This window comes from Lepisosteus oculatus, unplaced genomic scaffold (genome assembly GCF_040954835.1).
Source record: "Lepisosteus oculatus isolate fLepOcu1 unplaced genomic scaffold, fLepOcu1.hap2 HAP2_SCAFFOLD_181, whole genome shotgun sequence".
Lineage (NCBI taxonomy): Eukaryota > Metazoa > Chordata > Actinopteri > Semionotiformes > Lepisosteidae > Lepisosteus > Lepisosteus oculatus.
This window is the reverse complement of record NW_027167723.1, coordinates 1-19,975: the sequence shown is the minus strand read 5'-3', so window position 1 is coordinate 19,975 and position 19,975 is coordinate 1. Positions and strand designations below refer to the sequence as shown.

Below are 19,975 nucleotides of genomic sequence, written 5' to 3'. Positions count from 1 at the left end.
TTCCCTATCTTCTTCACTCAAAACGTTTTCTAGCTTTGAGGTAAAAAAATGAATTTCTTCATCCTTTAACTCTGTAGAGCTGTACAGTCTTGAGTAGAAGGCCTCGGTGCAGGAGAGGATAGCACTCGGCTCTGTTCTCTCTCGTCCCTCCTCATCAACTACACTTTCCATGACAGACTTGGAGCCTACCACTTTCCTGAAAAAGAAGCGAGTACACTTCTTATTTTCTTCCAAGAACTGCACTCTGCTTCTTAACAGCACTCCTCGACTACTTTCTTCGGCTATGCTCCGGATGTCCTTTTTTAAAAGGGTGATATCCTCGAGCACATCGAAGCCACTGTGCAGCATCGTGTACAGAGACGCTGCAGCTGCCTCTGTTTCCTGGCTAGCACTCCTCTCCGTCTGGCAGCAGCCTTCCTTCCCTCAGCCATGAAAAAGGCCTTTGTCCTCACCTTCACCTCCTCCCACCACTCTCCTACTGACCTGTACAGACACTGCAAGGACAGCCACTGTGATAGTTTCTCCTTGTAGTGGGATACTACCCCCTCGTTCTCTAGCAGCTTTGTGTTGAGTTTCCAGAGGCCTGGGCCAAAGACAGTCCCGCCCTGGAGTTCCACTCTACACCCTAAAGCCTGATGATCTGAGAAGAAGACAGGCTGAAGAGTGACCCCAACAACTTTCACTCTCTCTGAGACAAAGCAATAGTCAATTCTGGAGCTGCTATTCCTCCCTGACCATGTATATCCTGCTGTTGTGGGATATATACATCTATATGTGTCTGAGAGTTTAAAGTCTTGAACTAAGTTTTGCAGGGCCAGTGAGCTGGAATCCAATTTTATCGGCAAGCTAGACTGCCTGTCTGTGTGCTCTAAGATACAATTAAAATCCTCTCCCACTATCACGTCTGTGCTACTTAACAATAGGGGAGAGAGTGCCTTGAGTAGCTCCACCCTTCCTCCCACGTCAGTAGGACAATACACATTGATTAGCCGCAGGTTAATGGTCCCCCATTCCACATCCACACACAGCAACCTGCCATCTATGACCCTCTGAATACTTTTCAATTTGAAAGCCCATCCTTTGAAAAGAATGGCCACGCCAGAGGCTCTGTTGTTATTGTCCCCTGACCAAACAGAAGGCCCTTTATCCCACCTATCTTCAAAGCTTTTATACCTCTCTTGATAGGCTAAAGCACACTCCTGCAACATCAACACATCTCCCTCTCTCTGCTGGAGGTAATCAAAGACACACTGACATTTAACTCTGTCATTGATACCTCTGGTGTTAAGAGAAATTATGTTTAGAGCCATATTACATAAGAAAGTGGAACCAGTCTTTACAAAACACATTTCTCTTCGGTCTCACCTGTTACCTTCTTCTTTTTCTTTTTCTTCTTACCAATTTCCTGCCAGCCATCCTCTGAATGAGCCTTCATCAGGGTGGCAGCAGTAAAAGCGTTCACGGAGTCCATTTCAAGGAAGGGGGTAGAAGGAGGGGTGGAGGGGTTCCAGCTGTCCCCATCGCCATGCTCTCCTTCCTCCTCGCTCGGGGAGAAAACAGTCATTTTTCCTTTTCCTCAAGTCCAGCTCCTGGGAGCACTGAGGGGAAAGGGGTGCAGCCGATGCACCAGTCTCCTCTTCCCCCTCACCCACCAGCTGTTGCAGATCCTCCGTGATGGACTGGATGGAGGAGAGAAGGGCATCTGTAGCACTTGCAGAGTCTGAGAAAAGCAGCTCTGCTGAATCCTGGGTATCCTCGCTGGACCCGCTCCACCGGGGGGCCCCACACTGGCCCTCGTTCTGAGGAGCAGGAGTGGGGGAGGGGTCCTCGCTGTTCTCTGGGGTTTTCAAACCCTCGTGCTTGTCTGGTGCAGTCTGCGGTTGTGGGAGCGTAGTGGAATTCTTTTCCACCGGCCCCGGAGCTACAGCAGGACTGATCCTGGCTGGAGGCTGAGACTCTTTGCCCAACAAGGGTTCTTTGTTTGACTTGTTGTTTGCTTTGGCTTTTCGGGCCGGTTTAGCTGAAACAAGCACTGCCTCATCCTTTCTCATTTTGAGTTTATTGGCGTAGGCGTGAGGGCAGTTCTTAAAAACGTGTCCTTCCGAGCCACATAAATTGCACTTTGGCAGCATTGAACAGTCAGAGGCTAAATGTCCCTGTTTGCCACAGGTCTTGCAGCATTTCACAGTGCAGGACGATGCCAGGTGTCCCACAGCACCACAGCGCCGACACACCTTTGGTTGTCCCACATAAAAAACATAGCCATTGCAGGCGCCCAGTCGTATTGTAGAGGGCAGGTGCCTTAAGCCTCCATTTACATTGTCCGGTAGCAAGCGAACCTCGAATTTCCTTGCTCCTGTTTTTATACCGTCAACATCTCTAATCTCAGTTCCATGGTGGACGGTGCAGTACTGCTTAAGCCAGGTGTGAATGTCCTCCGTCTTTGCCAGTTCCGAGAACATAACAACATGCACCGTTTTCCTCTCTCTCTGTGTCAGAGGCTGCAAGTTGATCTTCTCAAGGGCAGGAACTTTCCCTCTTTTTGCCTCAAACACATCCACACATTGTTCAAACAGAGAATAGGTAGCAAAAACAACCTCAAATGCTTTCTGACCTGGGAGAGCGAAGATGAAATCCAAGTGCCGAGGTTCAAAGCCAAGTTCCTTCTGTAACACTTTTCTGCTGAACTGCATACGATCCATGAAGAGGTCATCCAAAAGCTCAAAACGTACAGCATTCTTGCGGGATCCAAAGGTTGCCATCTCAAACTGCAAAACAAACACTGCTTCCACAAAACAAGAAAACAATCCAACTACTCCAACTACAGGCTGATCAAGGTATCTCCCCTGCCAGGTAAGCCGAGAGCCGCAGGCGATGAGCCCGGAGCTGAACGGGCCCCACTGGCTCGTTTGTAAGGCCAGGTGCATTGCCAACCACGACCGGCAGGGCAGAGGCCTTGAAGGCGGCCTGGGCTCCTGCAGCTGTCCAGCCACGCACTCTGGTTTCTCTTCATCTCGTACAAATCTTTTGCCTTTTACTAAAGATTTCCATGGAGAGGAGCATGAATGAGTTCCATACAATTTTTGTGCTTCCCTGCCTTCGGGTGGGGCGCAGCTGGGCTGGTCAAAGAGAGAAAACAAAACCGCTCACAATCGCTCTTATTACGGCGACTGTGGCCGTCTGCTCTGCGAGTCCTCGGTCTCCGCCTGTCTGATTGGCGCTCTTTCCTTTGGGAGGCGGGAAGTGTCCGGCCGCAAATATGAAGCGTTACAGCAACGACATGCCATGAGACGATTGATAAAAACAAGCTTGTTACGTCTCAACAGAAACGCTCTTTAGCTCTTTCAGCGTTATGCAGAGAACAGCGTCTGTCGAGATCACTTTTGAGTCAGCGCGAAACGCCGTGTGCTGTCAGTTTGATTTCATATTGCTCGTAGCGGCACCCGGCTTTTGTCTGTCAAACGTTAGGTTGCGCTTCTTCATGCTGCATCGTCGGCATGAGTGGAGCTTTTTAAACGTCTGTACTTACTGCGCCCCATAAGAAATGGTTTGTCCCCGTTCAAAAGAGATTGTGCGATGTCCTGCAGCGTTCGCAAAGCAAACCTTTGACAGTTTGAAAAGAGGAATTTATTCTGCTTCCTGTGCGTGCAGTAGTTACAAAGTTGAACGTCTTTACACGATCTGCTGCAGTTTTCAGTGGGCGGGCTTTGTCAGATGGCTTGGAAAAACGCACTGTGTTTCGGCTCGGGAAACATCATGAGCAGTGTCCTGCATGTTTTCTGTTTATAGCTGTCTTTTAACGCATACAGAATTCATTCGAAATCATTGATTTCTCCAATTAACAAGGGTCCCTTTTTGAACCTGCGAGAAGCATTCTTTCAATGTAACAGATTTACTCCGAGGAAAGGCAGCATGACATTGAGAGTAGCTCAAGCTTTCAGCGCCCGTATCGGACTGCGTGTATGCAGACACCGCTCAGAATCCCCTGTAAGATTCTCCCTCAGTTCCGTTGTGCAGTGCTTTACCTCTTTCAAAAGGCTTCACTTTCCTAGTCACATTCCAAGACTCATCGAACCCGGGCTGTTTCCTCCAGCGGTATAGTATTGCAGTGAGACAGCACGATGCCTGCAAGACTATGTCACGCTAAACGCCACAGATTGTGTTTGTCCCTTCGTGTCAGTCGTCCTGCAGCCACGGGAAGTGGGACACAAACATGCTGCAATGCTTTCAGGACGTTAGGATTTGTTTGTGCAACATCCGAGAAGAGTACTTGTGGCTTGAATGTGAACTGTACGTGCCCGCCCCCTTTCCTCTGTAGTGTATGAGTTCCTCCCGGCATGCCCTTCGTCATTGTTCTGTCATCTTGTATTTAAAGGGTTGTATTTCTGCTGCTGAAAATAAGCAACGGTTTTCTCACAACGCCCTTTGTTCCCGACGGAGCCCTTGTCTGTCATGAAATTCTTCAAAACCTCAAGCTAGAAGAAGAAGACGACAAATATGAAGCGTTACAGCAACGACATGCCATGAGACGATTGATAACGATTTCCATAGGATCCCCGCGGTTGCCTGGCAACCGTCAGCTTTGCGCATTGGCAGTATCGTAGCCTGTGAGGTTTAGCCGAGGCGCGATTATTGCTAGTTGAAAACTTTTCCCAATACCCCGCTTCCGCCGGTTTGCAATACAATCGGTGAAAGCAATTTTTGACAGTCTCGTCAGAGCGTGACATAGTCTTGCAGGCATCGTGCTGTCTAACTGCAATACTATACCGCTGGAGGAAACAGCCCGGGTTCAATGAGCCTTGGAATCTGACTAGGAAAGTGAAGCCTTTTGAAAGAGGTAATGTCGACGCTTTTTTAACAGAGCACCAAAAAAGCGTCTTTTTTGAAGGCCTGGGTATTGAGCATTGATGGTTCAGTGGTAGAATTCTCGCTTCCCATGTGGGAGGCTCTGGTTCGATTCCCAGCCAAAACAGTGGCTTTTGCAGCGAGCGGCTCCATCACTTGCATCCCCTTGCAACTCGCAACTGAAAACCCACTGAAGCTAAGCAGGTGTGAGCCAGGTCAGTACCCGGATGAGGGTGAGCTACAGGGAAAAACAAAGTTTCCAGCTGGAAGCGGTGTTAATGGTGCCGGCGGGGGGGCGCTCACCCTGAGGTCTGTGCGGGTCCCAATGCCCCAGCATAGTGACGGAGACGCTGTGTTGTAAAAGGGCGCTGTCTCTTGGATGAGATGTAAAACCGAGGTCACAGCGCTCTGTGGTCATTAAAAATGACCACCAAAACCTTTGACAAATGCTCTTGGTAATTGATGGTCTTCAATAATGCTTCTCCTTTAGGTACATTTTAAATCAGCTGAAAAATGCTGTGAAATGGGGGGGCACTTCACGCCAGTGTAGGATTTGGGTTACAAGAACCATGAAACTGCACGAGAAAGCCCGTACACTGAATTACACGGCTTTCTATTCAAAGGAGGGCAAAAGAAATTCCCTGAGTTCGATTTTTTGCAGCACAGAGAGGATTGCTGTCGTGAGGCTGGTTAGCTCAGTTGGTTAGAGCGTGGTGCTAATAACGCCAAGGTTGTGGGTTCGATCTCCGTACAGGCCAGGTCCCTTTCTCCTCTCTTACAAAAGCTGTTAGGTTCCTTTCCGTGGTGAGATGGGTTGTCATGCAACCCTACCACATAGTGCCGACAGACAATTAAATGACAAAAATGAAGAGAGTTAAAGCAGCTGGAAAGGTTTTCTTACAACTTTTGAGCTGACACAGTTTTGGAAAATGTTTTTTTCACGCTGCACTGTACCACATAGGCAGCCAAGAGTCTCCAAAACAAAACAGAATTGACAGTCATATAATGTCCATTAACCCCGGTTTTAAACACAGCATCATGTCTGCCATCATAAGAATATGAGTCCAATATTTTAGAATATAGTCAGAATGTCTTCTAACCTTACCTGTGGTGTCTTTAATCCCTATTGCTCAATGCATAGTGTACGTACTGCATACATGTGTCTTGAGAATGAGGAATGGGCCCCTGAGAGAAATTATACATTCTGGATGAGGTCAAAGGTGCTGGAACACTGTATTTAGGATGTGTTTGCAGTGATTGTGTCTCCTGCTTCAACGCAGTGATATATAGATGTGCTCCTGTAATTTATTGGTACATGCCCAGGGCAGTAAGTAGTCTGAGGATTTATTTCCAGACGGCATAGAGCAGTGAAGCAGTGAAGTAGTGCAACACACTGGATCATTATATTATTAGAATCTATTCTACTTAAATTATTACATTATACACAACTTGAGTTCATTTTAAAAATTAAAAGGTAATGAAAGGAATGCATATTCATGAGGAAGATAATACCGATATGCATGTGATAATCTTCCTTTTGTCATGTAAATCATGTTCATCATTACATGATGGGAGCTAAAACAGAAGTTGAGAGAGAGCAAGGACGCCTACAGGAGGAAGGTATAGGACAAGCTGCAAAGGAAAAGCTACAACCCACGACAGCTACTCACCCACCCATCCCACACAGCTATCACTCTCCAACACCTCCGCCATTAACACCTCCAGCACTGAAAGTGCTATGTGCACCATCCACCAGGCCAGGCTGACCAGGCCAGTGCAATACACTGGATCTTTATATTATTAGAATCTATTCTACTTAAATTATTACATTATACACAATTTGAGTTCATTTTAAAAAGTAAAAGGTAATGAAAGGAATGCATTTTCATAAGAAAGATAATACCGATATGCATGTGATAATCTTCCTTATATTATGTAGTGCGTCATTTGGACACTTTGTGGGCTTGAAATACAAAGAAAATCATGTTCTATGGTACAAGATAAATACAAAACGTAAGCTTTTATTTTAATTAGATTTGTTTATAAAGCATAAGCAATCATTTATTACATTAATATATGTGAAAATAACATTTTAGCATCATATTATACATACAGGTCTCTAGCTTCAACACAGTGCTATATATATATATGCTCAGTGATTTATTGGTACATGCCCAGGGCAACAATCAGAATGAGGATTTATTTCCAGACGGGCTACAGGTAGTGTTGTGAAATACTTCAACACACTGGATCGCAGATTTAGACCCCCTGCACTCTTACTCCTTAAAAACCAAAGAAATGAAGATATGTAGCAATCACATTGTAACAGGGGTGACAGTGACTTAATGCTTATACTAGTGGACTTCTGGTACCTTTAAGGTACGGTGTTCCCTGAAGGGCTCTCAAACCCCGCATTTCAGATGCCTAGCTGATGTGTTACACCTCAGAATCACTTTTAAACCTTACCTCTGGTATCTTTAATCCCTATTGCTCAACGCGAAAACCTTACCTGTGGTGTCTTTAATCCCTATTGCTCAATGCATGGTGAAAGTATTGCATAAATGTGTCGGAAAATGAGCAATGGGCACCTGAGAGACTCATTTGCCTGTTTCACAAATGATCATATTTGACTAGAGATTCTGTTTGGGATTCAGTTGTGCATTCTGACAGCAATCCCTTTCAAAAAAGGATACATTCTGGATGAGGTCAAAGGTGCAGGAACACTGTATTTAGGATGTGTTTGCAGTTATTCTGTGTCTCTAGCTTCAACACAGTTATATATATATATATGCTCACTGATTTTATGGTACATGCCCAGGGCAATAATCATTATGAGGATTTATTTCCAGATGTGCTAGGGGTAGTGTTGTGAAATACTTCAACACACTGGATCGCAGGTTTAAACTCCCTGCACTCTTACTCCTTAAAAACCAACAAATGCAGATATGTAGCAATCATATTGTAGCAGAGTGCATCGTTTCCGGCATAGTATGGCAGGGTGTTTTCCGAGTTATTGCACGGATTGGGCACGCCCGCAAGCCAAGAGCCGCAAGCGATGAGCCCGGAGCTGAACGGGCCCCACTGGCTCGTTTGTAAGGCCAGGTGCATTGCCAACCACGACCGGCAGGGCAGAGGCCTTGAAAGCAGCCTGGGCTCCTGCAGCTGTGCAGCCACGCACTCTGGTTTCTCTTCATTTCGTACAAATCTTTCGCCTTTTGCTAAAGATTTCCGTAGAGAGGAGCATGAATGAGTTCCGTGCAATTTTTGTGCTTCCCTGCCTTCGGGTGGTTGCAGCTGGGCTGGTCAAAGAGAGAAAACAAAACCGCTCACAATCGCTCTTGTTATGGCGATTGTGGTTGTCTGCTCTGCGAGTCCTCGGTCTCTGCCCGTCTGATTGCCGCTCTCTTCTTTGGGGGGCGGGAAGTGTCCGGCCGCAGGGGATCTTGGGACCTCGCTTTGCAAAGCGGCTTCCCAGAGTGCGTCGTTTCCGGCACAGTGTGGCCGGGTGTTTTCCGAGTTATCGCACGGATTGGGCACGCCCGCAAGCCGAGAGCCGCAGGCGATGAGCCCGGAGCTGAACGGACCCCACTGGCTCGTTTGTAAGGCCAGGTGCATTGCCAACCACGACCGGCAGGGCAGAGGCCTTGAAGGTGGCCTGGGCTCCTGAAGCTGTGCAGCCACGCACTCTGGTTTCTATTCATTTCATACAAATCTTTTGCTTTTTACTAAAGATTTCCGTGGAGAGGAGCATGAATGAGTTCCATGCAATTTTTCTGCTTCCCTGCTTTCGGGTGGGGCGCAGCTGGGCTGGTCAAAGAGAGAAAACAAAACCGCTCACAATCGCTCTTGTTATGGCGATTGTGGTTGTCTGCTCTGTGAGTCCTTGGTCTCCGCCTGTCTGATTGGCGCTCTTTTCTTTGGGGGGCGGGAAGTGTCTGCCCCCACTGCCCCTTTCAAGTTTGCTAAAGACCACGTGGATGTTCCAGAGCAACTCCTGGAACAATGTTCTGTGGACAGACGTGACAAAAGCTGAACTTGTTGGTAAATGTGCACAGCGTTATGTTTGGAGATAACAAAACACTGCATACCAACTCCAAAACCTCATCCCACCTGGGAAGCATGGCGGAGGCTGTACGGCTTGCAATCATCTAGGATCACCCAGGATCTCCTGTTTATTAGGCATAATAAACAGGGCCACTGAACTCCACACTGGCCACTGAACCACAGCAGTGGCTTGCTGGCTTGACATCTCCCAAGAAAAATGTTGAAATCGCATGTGGAACAGGAAAATGACCCTCGAGTACGAGGGAAAAAAAAGAAAAAGATCATCTGGAGCGTGCCAACCCATGTCCGGAGCGTGCCAACCCATGTCCGGACAGCCCAGTTTCCTCGACGAGGTGGCCGAGTGGTTAAGGCGATGGACTGCTAATCCATTGTGCTCTGCACGCGTGGGTTCGAATCCCATCCTCGTCGCTCCGGTACTAGAGCCGTACATTTTCTAGCGGTGGCTGAACATGGTATAGTAGGCTAACGTTGGCTCTGGGTTGAGACCGCGTTTTCACTTATTTGCAACGCAAACGGAGAAAGCGATTTTTGACAGTCTCTCAGAATCACAGTTTGTCATTCCTCTAGACGTTTATACAGTAGAAGCCTGCTTCGTGGCTTAAATCCAAGCTAAGGAAACGGGTTAGAGGTCTGATGCAGAACTGCAAATTCAATGAACGGGAACACTACAGTACATTGCACTGTATGTGTGAGGAAAGCTGCCCCCTTCTGTCCCTTGTCGACCGAACAGAGGACTGTAAAGGATACCGCCAAGGATGCTGGTTGAAATCCAGCTCCAAAGAAGCCCCTTTGGGTGTTATGTCATCAAAAAGTAAGAACAGCGAATCTCCCTTTGATCAAAAGCGCAACAGAACTGTTTTCCGTGGAGCGGGTTTCAGACCCGTAGACCTGTTTTATTTGTAAGGCAGGGCGCATTCCCAAGCGCGAATCTCCTGTTTTAGAAATGCTTTAATGGGCGTGAAGTGAAAATAAGAAATGGGCTCCAGATGCACATGGAAGCAATCAAGTGTTTCATCCGAGCTGTTTCAAAGACTGCTCAAGAGCTTTCCTTTCACAGAGGCGCAACGATTAATGATGGGGGTGCACCCTTCAATGCGCCTTAGGACTCTAGGGAGTGATTGAGACGATTCGTAGCGTGTGCTCATTTCCCTCTATTCCCCGTGTTGCAGTGGTAGGATGACGTAAATTACTGCTTCGACACGTAATGGCATTATAATCAAGTGCAGGAGCTGAGGGCTTTAGTTTTGTTTCGTTTTCCATGGCGTTCGTAAGCGCGCAAATCAAAGGCAATTCCTGCGTCTAACAGGAATGATTGAGACGATTCGTAGCGTGTGCTCATTTCCCTCTATTCCCCGTGTTGCAGTGGTAGGATGACGTAAATTCCTGCTTCGACACGTAACGGCATTATAATCAAGTGCAGGAGCTGAGGGCTTTTGTTTTGTTTCGTTTTCCATGGCGTTCGTAAGCGCGCAAATCAAAGGCAATTCCTGCGTCTAACAGGAATGTAAATGCTTTTGAAAGTGCAGTGTGGTGCAGCTTGTAAAATCCTTATCCACATTTGTGGTTTGTTGCTGTTTGTTCTGTCTGCCAAAGCTGCATTTTGACCTCCGGACGGGGAGACTTTATCATTTGAACGTGAAGCCAGCCTTAAACCCTCTGAGGCGTGTCTATCTGCCGGCACGTATTTTGTCAAAGGTATTTATTTTTTTTAACGGAGAGCGACTTTGAAAAGGTTTCCGCAGCCACGTCGCACTCCGTGTTAGATTAAAGGAGGAATGCAGCGATGGCGAACTCGCTGTAGTCGTGGCCGAGTGGTTAAGGCGATGGACTCGAAATCCATTGGGGACTCCCCGCGCAGGTTCGAATCCTGCCGACTACGGCGTCTGCCGCACGTCTCCTTGTGCCTGCGCGGCAAAGGCGAAGTGCTGTTTCTCCTTTCCTGGTACGATAAAAACGCTAAATCGCTTGGCCCCGCTGCCATGGAAATGAGTTCTTCAGATAACCACACATCTTGCGTTCGCACCTCTGGTGTTCTACTTATGCCTTTGAAAACCTAATGAATAAAACTGAAAGAACCGACACAATATGTAGGTGCTCGTAAAGCACGCATTAAAGAACTGTTAACAGCAAGGGTTTCAGTGGGTTAACTGAGGAGAAGGCGTGATCGCTAATTGTTGACTTTTTATTTGGTGTTAGAAACACTCTTACTGTGCATGACGTGCAACAAATGTAGCCACAGAAATTGCATCACGCTTTCATGTATGCTATTGCAGACACCAACGTTGCCTAGATAGAAAACCGAAATAGCCGTGGGTTCGCTTGCTGGTCTGAAGGATCTCTCTTCGAATCTCTATCATTTGTCAATTGAAGTAAAAGGTGCTGCAATCTGATACGTTCAGAATCAAACCCGCAGCTGTTGTTCGACTTTATTTCTTGACTAATTACAACCTTTTACTGTCAAGTTTATTGGTACAACTTGAGCTCTCAGCACCGTACTGAGCCCAGGTGTTTTTCTAAAGCTGTCAGGTGCAGTTCATTTACATGAAGGAAATCTCTTACTGGGTACGATTACAATGCAGTAAGTAGCACAGGCTACTTAGGGAGTAGGCTGATGTGTTTAAAAACAACCAGCGCCAGGCAGGAGTCAAACCTCCAAACTCCTAATCCATAGTCAGACACATTATCCATTGCACCACTGGCCCTGGTGTGACACTGCAGGACTGTAACCCAGTGAGCTTAGCACTGCAACTAGTAAAATATTACCCCCGGTCCATTCTTTTCCAAAAGTGAGAAACACCTGTTTTCTACATTTTGTCTGTTTTAAAACCATATCTCTTTAAACCAAACCAAGAGTTTGTCTTTTGCACTGATATTCTGATTCATTTCGATTTCAAAGAAAAAAAAAACATTACCTTCCAAAGCATCATAAAATTGTCCCTTCCTCCAGACTCTACTTCTCTCTTGTAGTAGTACAGCAGACCTTTCCAGGTGAGCAGATCACAGAGTCCGAAATGAGCTTCCTCCATCAAGCAAAGTACCTGAACATGACTCTGTCATCATAAAAGCGCCCCTGTAATAAAGAAATTCAATCCGAAATCAAGAGGGCAGTTGCCTACTGAAATACAAGAAGTCATAAATTTTAACCTAGCAACACATTAAAGGCTGCATCTATACAAGTACGATTCTAGAAATGCTCACCAGATTACGTTTTAAGAAAGAACTGCGCCTCAGGTTCCGCCGAGATCTTAACTCGGATGGCAGGATTCAGAGTCTGGAGTGTGGAATGATGGCGCACGGAGGGTCCACATACTGTCGATCCCTCAGTGATCTTCCGCGTGTTCAAACCGCCAGCGTGTGACTCCCCTATCCCCCTGACCTCATTGCTCTGCTCTCGCCTCTGTGCAGCTGAGCCCGACTCATGGTAAAGTGGAAAAAAATATGCCCTCAACGTGAGATTTACTCTGGAGTGAGGATAGTTGTTACCTTCTTATCGTTGAAACGGATGTATGTGATGTGGCGACTAGGTTCTTCTCCATTAGCAGGCTTAAGGTTAAAGAAAAAAACATTGCTGACTTCTTTTTTTTTTGCCAGCCGCGAGCGCTGATTAGCGAGGTTTGTATTTCATGTTTTGCAAGTTGCATCCATTTTAAGAAAAACAAGTCGTTCAAGACAGGAAATGAATACTTGCATTTAATTAAGTCTAGACGTATGCGGTTGTCCATAATGACCAGTTCTGTTCGAGAACACAGAACAAAAAAAGGCACCGCTGGGATTCGGACCCAGGACTTTCTGTTTACTAGACAGGCGCTTTAACCAACTAAGCCACGGCGCCCCGGGAGTGCTGTCCTTTTGCAGCCACTTGGACACACCACTCAGACACATCTGCATTCGGTGTGTGCTCCGCCTGCTCGCTGAGCAAGTTGCCACCTTTACATACAATAGCAACATCGACACCAAGAGAAAGGATGACAAATGGCTTTTATCTGGAACTTTTCATGTCCAAGGAGCTCAATGTGCTTTCTGTGTACAACAGGGCCACTGAACTCCACACTGGCCACTGAACCACAGCAGTGGCTTGCTGGCTTGACATCTCCCAAGGAAAATGTTGAAATCGCATGTGGAACAGGAAAATGACCCTCGAGTATGAGGGAAAAAAAAGAAAAAGATCAACTGGAGTGCGCCAACCCATGTCAGGACAGCCCAGTTTCCTAGACGAGGTGGCCGAGTGGTTACTGTATGCTGAGTCTAAAGACAGTTTCACCCATTTTCTGATTGCTCGGTTCTGTACCAGTGCAGACATGTCAAACAGTGAATGGCTGTACCTCTATTGTATCCGTGCTCAATGAATGAAATCGGTAACAAATGAATATATGTCTAGTTATACGAAAAACGAGTGGTTTATCGACTCATCTTCATTTGCAGATTTAGAGGCAGCTTCGATATTCGTTTTACAGACGGGTTTTTTTTTTTGAATATGGGTCACACACATGCCACAGCAACAAAACATCTCTAGAGATGAGGCTATAGATCACCTTTCCATCCTGCAGGTTTTCCTCCCAAAGCCTACGGCACCAACGGCGACCCCTGCTGGCCGGGAGAGGAAAAGCTTACAGCACCTGGTATTCCCAGGCAGTCTCCCATCCAAGTACTAACCAGGCCCGACGCTACTTAGCTTCCAAGATCAGACGAGATCGGGCGTGTTCAGGGTGGTGTGGCCGTAAGCGAAAGCCCAGCCCCTGACTCGCTACTTGAAGCTGTGTGTGGCGGGGGTTCCGTGCCCCCCGAGCGGGACTGAAGGATCGTTCGTGTGCAACTCTTTGGAAAGGAGCTGCTTTCCAAATCGCATTGCGTGCCTGGATGTTGGCGAATGCGCTCCCTTGTGTTGGCTCGTCCCGCACTGGAGGAGGACAAACAATCTGCACGGAGGAGCACCAGGCAAGTCTTCACCAGACAAAAACCTCCAGTGCACAGCACTCTGGAAACATTTCGGGGCTTTCGCGTGTTTATTTCAGCACGTAAAGCGCACCGGTCCAACACGTCGGCCGGGCGCGTGGCGCCTCCGCCCTCTTGTGGCCTTGCGGCGTCAGAGCAAGAGGCTCCTTCTCGCTGCCCTTCCGCTGTGTTGCAGGGCCCCGAGAGGGAACCCGGAGCGCGCACTTTGTGGGGGGCGGGGGACCGCGTTCGCGCTCTGCCCCCGGTCTCTTGCGCGAGTACTAAATCTCACGGACAGGGGGGCCTCGTCATTGATTGTTACAGGTGAGACGGGGATTAGGAGGAGACCCCGACTGATGGGTAAAGGGGAGCACTAACACCAGAGGGACACCCCCGGCATCTCTTTTTGAGAGACGCCCTGGGGTTTCCTAATGGCCAAGGAGGGTCGGGACCTCGGTTTGACGCCTCCCCCGAAGGACGGCGCCTGTTTGTGCAGCAGAGTGTCGCCATCAGGAGGCTGGGGCGTAAGAGAGCCACACAGCCCGCAGGGTGAGCGCTCCCTACTGGTCCCAGTCACACCTCTTGCAGGAGCAGCAGCAACCGGAGCTTTTCCGGGGTGGAATCTCCCATCCGGGTGCCGGCCAGGCTCACACCTGCTGGGCTGCCCCGGGGGTGAGCCCAGTCGAGAGTCGCAGGGCCAGATCTAGTCACCGGGGAGAAACGATACAAGTGAAGGATTGCTCGGCTCTCGGCACTTGAAAAGACCGACAAATGTCTCGTTCCCGCCGGAGCTGAATGTACCCGCATGTGTGGTGTCGTCTTCTTCCCCCGCCCCGCTGTGTTTGCTGTATTGTCTCTGAAGCCGGCCCCCCCGAGACGAGACGGGCTGTTCCTGTGCCCCAATTAACACTTTACAGGTGCCATTCCCCGGCATTGTGGCCATTGTCGGTGCTCACACGCAATAAGATAAGGCGGAGGAGAGCGGGGCATGCCCAGCGGCAGACATTCAAGGAGGGGGCAGTGCGAGGTGAGGTGAGGTGCGACACGCCGGAGCCCCGACGCAGCTAATGCGGAGCACTTGTTGGACTGGCATCGAAAGGACGTGTGCGCACGGAGCGAGCCTTCCCTGCGGCGGAGCGCGGGAACTTTCTCCCCCCCTCCCGCTGCAGGAGTTGTGTGCACTGCAGCGGTGCCGAGAGAAAAGCACAGAAGGCAGCAGGCTCTGGAGAGCAGGTTAGAGACGGAGCCTTGTGGGCAGGCGAGCAGGCCCGTTTTTTGGAAATTGCTGAAAAGGTTTGTTCGGTGTGTGGCAGGCGCACGTCGCGAGCTTGCGTGGCGATCTGCCGGTCTGGAGTTATGCAAATGAGGCCGAATTGCATCCCGGGACATGCTGCGAATGCGCAACGGCGACTGCAGATGTGTAGGAAACGGCGCGCTCGTTTTCTCGTTTTGCCCACACTTTTGAGTGTTAGTGTGGCGTGTGAGTGTGTGAAAGAGTGGGCCCAGCAGGAGGCGGTGGCGTGCGGGGCGAGGAGGTGGCCTAGGCTGCGCGACTTGTGCTGTGGGTGCGGGCCACTTGCAGGGGCCTGTTTAACTCATACTTACCTGGCAGAGGAGATACCTTGATCAAGAAGGAGGTTCACCCAGGGTGAGGCTCGGCTATTGCACTCCGGCTGTGCTGACCTCTGCGAATTCCCCAAATGTGGGAATCTCGACTGCATCATTTCTGATAGTGGGGGACTGCGTTCGCGCTCTCCCCTGATGTGCTTGGTCCAAAATCAGATATGGGAGGGTTAGGACACCACGAGCTGCGTGGCTGCGGAAGGATCCCGGTTCGACAGGAGTGGACGCCGCTGCTGGTTCTCGCTGGCTTTTAGTTAGGGGTCCGGAGAAGCATCTCAAGCTAGTTCCACTACTCCTTCCGGACGTTCATTCCCTTTTCAAAGTCAGTCGTTTTGCTGTAGTCTGCGTTCTTTAGGCTGATTATCGAGGTTAGCCTTTATTTGGTCATGGGGGGCCTCGGTACTGTATGCTGAGTCTAAAGACAGTTTCACCCGTTTTCTGATTGCTCGGTTCTGTACCAGTGCAGACATGTCAAACAGTGAATGGCTGTACCTCTATTGTATCCGTGCTCAATGAATGAAATCGGTAACAAATGAATATATGTCTACTTATACGAAAAACGAGTGGTTTATCGACTCATATTCATTTGCAGATTTAGAGGCAGCTTCGATATTCGTTTTACAGACGGGTTTTTTTTTTGAACATGGGTCACACACATGCCACAGCAACAAAACATCTCTAGAGATGAGGCTATAGATCACCTTTCCATCCTGCAGGTTTTCCTCCCAAAGCCTACGGCACCAACGGCGACCCCTGCTGGCCGGGAGAGGAAAAGCTTACAGCACCTGGTATTCCCAGGCAGTCCCCCATCCAAGTACTAACCAGGCCCAACGCTGCTTAGCTTCCGAGATCAGACGAGATGGGGTGTGTTCAGGGTGGTGTGGCCGTAAGCGAAAGCCCCGGCGCCTGACTCGCTACTTGAAGCTGTGTGTGGCGGGGGTTCCGTGCCCCCCGAGCGGGACTGAAGGATCGTTCGTGTGCAACTCTTTGGAAAGGAGCTGCTTTCCAAATCGCATTGCGTGCCTGGATGTTGGCGAATGCGCTCCCTTGTGTTGGCTCGTCCCGCACTGGAGGAGGACAAACAATCTGCACGGAGGAGCACCAGGCAAGTCTTCACCAGACAAAAACCTCCAGTGCACAGCACTCTGGAAACATTTCGGGGATTTCGCGTTTTTATTTCAGCACGTAAAGCGCACCGGTCCAACACGTCGGCCGGGCGCGCGGCGCCTCCGCCCTCTTGTGGCCTTGCGGCGTCAGAGCAAGAGGCTCCTTCTCGCTGCCCTTCCGCTGTGTTGCAGGGCCCCGAGAGGGAACCCGGAGCGCGCACTTTGTGGGGGGCGGGGGACCGCGTTCGCGCTCTGCCCCCGGTCTCTTGCGCGAGTACTAAATCTCACGGACAGGGGGGCCTCGTCATTGATTGTTACAGGTGAGACGGGGATTAGGAGGAGACCCCGACTGATGGGTAAAGGGGAGCACTAACACCAGAGGGACACCCCCGGCGTCTCTTTTTGAGAGACGCCCTGGGGTTTCCTAATGGCCAAGGAGGGTCGGGACCTCGGTTTGACGCCTCCCCCGAAGGACGGCGCCTGTTTGTGCAGCAGAGTGTCGCCATCAGGAGGCTGGGGCGTAAGAGAGCCACACAGCCCGCAGGGTGAGCGCTCCCTACTGGTCCCAGTCACACCTCTTGCAGGAGCAGCAGCAACCGGAGCTTTTCCGGGGTGGAATCTCCCATCCGGGTGCTGGCCAGGCTCACACCTGCTGGGCTGCCCCGGGGGTGAGCCCAGTCGAGAGTCGCAGGGCCAGATCTAGTCACCGGGGAGAAACGATACAAGTGAAGGATTGCTCGGCTCTCGGCACTTGAAAAGACCGACAAATGTCTCGTTCCCGCCGGAGCTGAATGTACCCGCATGTGTGGTGTCGTCTTCTTCCCCCGCCCCGCTGTGTTTGCTGTATTGTCTCTGAAGCCGGCCCCCCCGAGACGAGACGGGCTGTTCCTGTGCCCCAATTAACACTTTACAGGTGCCATTCCCTGGCATTGTGGCCATTGTCGGTGCTCACACGCGATAAGATAAGGCGGAGGAGAGTGGGGCATGCCCAGCGGCAGACATTCAAGGAGGGGGCAGTGCGAGGTGAGGTGAGGTGCGACACGCCGGAGCCCCGACGCAGCTAATGCGGAGCACTTGTTGGACTGGCATCGAAAGGACGTGTGCGCACGGAGCGAGCCTTCCCTGCGGCGGAGCGCGGGAACTTTCTCCCCCCCTCCCGCTGCAGGAGTTGTGTGCACTGCAGCGGTGCCGAGAGAAAAGCACAGAAGGCAGCAGGCTCTGGAGAGCAGGTTAGAGACGGAGCCTTGTGGGCAGGCGAGCAGGCCCGTTTTTTGGAAATTGCTGAAAAGGTTTGTTCGGTGTGTGGCAGGCGCACGTCGCGAGCTTGCGTGGCGATCTGCCGGTCTGGAGTTATGCAAATGAGGCCGAATTGCATCCACATGCTGCGAATGCGCAACGGCGACTGCAGATGTGTAGGAAACGGCGCGCTCGTTTTCTCGTTTTGCCCACACTTTTGAGTGTTAGTGTGGCGTGTGAGTGTGTGAAAGAGTGGGCCCAGCAGGAGGCGGTGGCGTGCGGGGCGAGGAGGTGGCCTAGGCTGCGCGATTTGTGCTGTGGGTGCGGGCCGCTTGCAGGGGCCTGTTTAACTCATACTTACCTGGCAGGGGAGATACCTTGATCAAGAAGGAGGTTCACCCAGGGCGAGGCTCGGCCATTGCACTCCGGCTGTGCTGACCCCTGCGAATTCCCAAAATGTGGGAATCTCGACTGCATAATTTCTGGTAGTGGGGGACTGCGTTCGCGCTCTCCCCTGATGTGCTTGGTCCAAAATCAGATACGGGAGGGTTAGGACACCACGAGCTGCGTGGCTGCGGAAGGATCCCGGTTCGACAGGAGTGGACGCCGCTGCTGGTTCTCGCTGGCTTTTAGTTAGGGGTCCGGAGAAGCATCTCAAGCTAGTTCCACTACTCCTTCCGGACGTTCATTCCCTTTTCAAAGTCAGTCGTTTTGCTGTAGTCTGCGTTCTTTAGGCTGATTATCGAGGTTAGCCTTTATTTGGTCATGGGGGGCCTCGGTACTGTATGCTGAGTCTAAAGACAGTTTCACCCGTTTTCTGATTGCTCGGTTCTGTACCAGTGCAGACATGTCAAACAGTGAATGGCTGTACCTCTATTGTATCCGTGCTCAATGAATGAAATCGGTAACAAATGAATATATGTCTACTTATACGAAAAACGAGTGGTTTATCGACTCATATTCATTTGCAGATTTAGAGGCAGCTTCGATATTCGTTTTACAGACGGGTTTTTTTTTTGAACATGGGTCACACACATGCCACAGCAACAAAACATCTCTAGAGATGAGGCTATAGATCACCTTTCCATCCTGCAGGTTTTCCTCCCAAAGCCTACGGCACCAACGGCGACCCCTGCTGGCCGGGAGAGGAAAAGCTTACAGCACCTGGTATTCCCAGGCAGTCCCCCATCCAAGTACTAACCAGGCCCAACGCTGCTTAGCTTCCGAGATCAGACGAGATGGGGTGTGTTCAGGGTGGTGTGGCCGTAAGCGAAAGCCCCGGCGCCTGACTCGCTACTTGAAGCTGTGTGTGGCGGGGGTTCCGTGCCCCCCGAGCGGGACTGAAGGATCGTTCGTGTGCAACTCTTTGGAAAGGAGCTGCTTTCCAAATCGCATTGCGTGCCTGGATGTTGGCGAATGCGCTCCCTTGTGTTGGCTCGTCCCGCACTGGAGGAGGACAAACAATCTGCACAGAGGAGCACCAGGCAAGTCTTCAGTGCACAACACTCTGGAAACATTTCGGGGCTGTCGCGTGTTTATTTCAGCACGTAAAGCGCACCGGTCCAACACGTCGGCCGGGCGCGCGGCGCCTCCGCCCTGTTGCTGCCCCTGCAGCTGCTTCACTTTTCCCTTTAGTTGCCATCGATTTTTTTGTAGTGCTATACATATACGATTGAGGTATCTTAGAGTTCTCCTTCGAAGACCCAGCACTCTCTTTTCTTTTCCCAGTGTTACTCATATCGGACTTTTTAAACCTAAAAAAAAATCGTTTTTTTTTCTTTCAATTAAAACTGAAGTTTAAACAACTAGTGTTAAGTCCTTATTTTTCTGTAGTCAAAAAAAGCAAAAATTAACATTCAGGTCATGAAAAACTCAAAAAAACTCCCCAACCACTAAACTTTACCTCCCACCTGAGCGCCATCTTGAACGCCCCTACCACCAGAGAATGCTCACGATTTCGGAAGCTGTCTCCGGGACGTGCTGATTCCACACATCCTGAATAAATCATGATATTGTTAGTTGCTGTAGCTAGACGTTCAAATGAGTTTCATGGCCAGATGGACTGTTTCCTCCAGCGGTATAATATTGCAGTGAGACAGCACGATGCCTGCAAGACTATGTCATGCTAAACGCCACAGATTGTGTTTGTCCGTTCGTGTCAGTCGTCC

At 49.8% G+C, this 19,975-nt stretch overlaps 12 non-coding genes across 12 annotated transcripts; 8 read left to right on the top strand and 4 right to left on the bottom strand.

Moving 5' to 3' along the window:
- Nucleotides 1–2,993: 2,993 nt before the first annotated feature.
- LOC138226864 (U5 spliceosomal RNA) lies at nucleotides 2,994–3,110 on the top strand. The gene has a single exon (XR_011184738.1). It is a non-coding gene; the product is annotated as a U5 spliceosomal RNA (small nuclear RNA).
- Nucleotides 3,111–4,578: 1,468 nt separating this feature from the next.
- LOC138226859 (U4 spliceosomal RNA) lies at nucleotides 4,579–4,720 on the top strand. The gene has a single exon (XR_011184732.1). It is a non-coding gene; the product is annotated as a U4 spliceosomal RNA (small nuclear RNA).
- Nucleotides 4,721–8,019: 3,299 nt separating this feature from the next.
- On the top strand, nucleotides 8,020–8,133 carry LOC138226870 (U5 spliceosomal RNA). The gene has a single exon (XR_011184743.1). It is a non-coding gene; the product is annotated as a U5 spliceosomal RNA (small nuclear RNA).
- A 393-nt stretch (nucleotides 8,134–8,526) lies between these two features.
- On the top strand, nucleotides 8,527–8,640 carry LOC138226868 (U5 spliceosomal RNA). Its single transcript, XR_011184741.1, has one exon. It is a non-coding gene; the product is annotated as a U5 spliceosomal RNA (small nuclear RNA).
- A 596-nt stretch (nucleotides 8,641–9,236) lies between these two features.
- On the top strand, nucleotides 9,237–9,318 carry trnas-gcu (transfer RNA serine (anticodon GCU)). Its single transcript has one exon. It is a non-coding gene; the product is annotated as a tRNA-Ser (tRNA).
- Nucleotides 9,319–10,707: 1,389 nt separating this feature from the next.
- Nucleotides 10,708–10,789, top strand: trnas-cga (transfer RNA serine (anticodon CGA)). The gene has a single exon. It is a non-coding gene; the product is annotated as a tRNA-Ser (tRNA).
- Nucleotides 10,790–12,668: 1,879 nt separating this feature from the next.
- Nucleotides 12,669–12,742, bottom strand: trnat-agu (transfer RNA threonine (anticodon AGU)). The gene has a single exon. It is a non-coding gene; the product is annotated as a tRNA-Thr (tRNA).
- A 772-nt stretch (nucleotides 12,743–13,514) lies between these two features.
- LOC138226842 (5S ribosomal RNA) lies at nucleotides 13,515–13,633 on the bottom strand. Its single transcript, XR_011184718.1, has one exon. It is a non-coding gene; the product is annotated as a 5S ribosomal RNA (ribosomal RNA).
- Nucleotides 13,634–15,439: 1,806 nt separating this feature from the next.
- Nucleotides 15,440–15,603, top strand: LOC138226850 (U1 spliceosomal RNA). The gene has a single exon (XR_011184726.1). It is a non-coding gene; the product is annotated as a U1 spliceosomal RNA (small nuclear RNA).
- A 635-nt stretch (nucleotides 15,604–16,238) lies between these two features.
- LOC138226839 (5S ribosomal RNA) lies at nucleotides 16,239–16,357 on the bottom strand. The gene has a single exon (XR_011184715.1). It is a non-coding gene; the product is annotated as a 5S ribosomal RNA (ribosomal RNA).
- Nucleotides 16,358–18,160: 1,803 nt separating this feature from the next.
- Nucleotides 18,161–18,324, top strand: LOC138226846 (U1 spliceosomal RNA). The gene has a single exon (XR_011184721.1). It is a non-coding gene; the product is annotated as a U1 spliceosomal RNA (small nuclear RNA).
- A 635-nt stretch (nucleotides 18,325–18,959) lies between these two features.
- Nucleotides 18,960–19,078, bottom strand: LOC138226874 (5S ribosomal RNA). The gene has a single exon (XR_011184746.1). It is a non-coding gene; the product is annotated as a 5S ribosomal RNA (ribosomal RNA).
- Nucleotides 19,079–19,975: the final 897 nt, after the last annotated feature.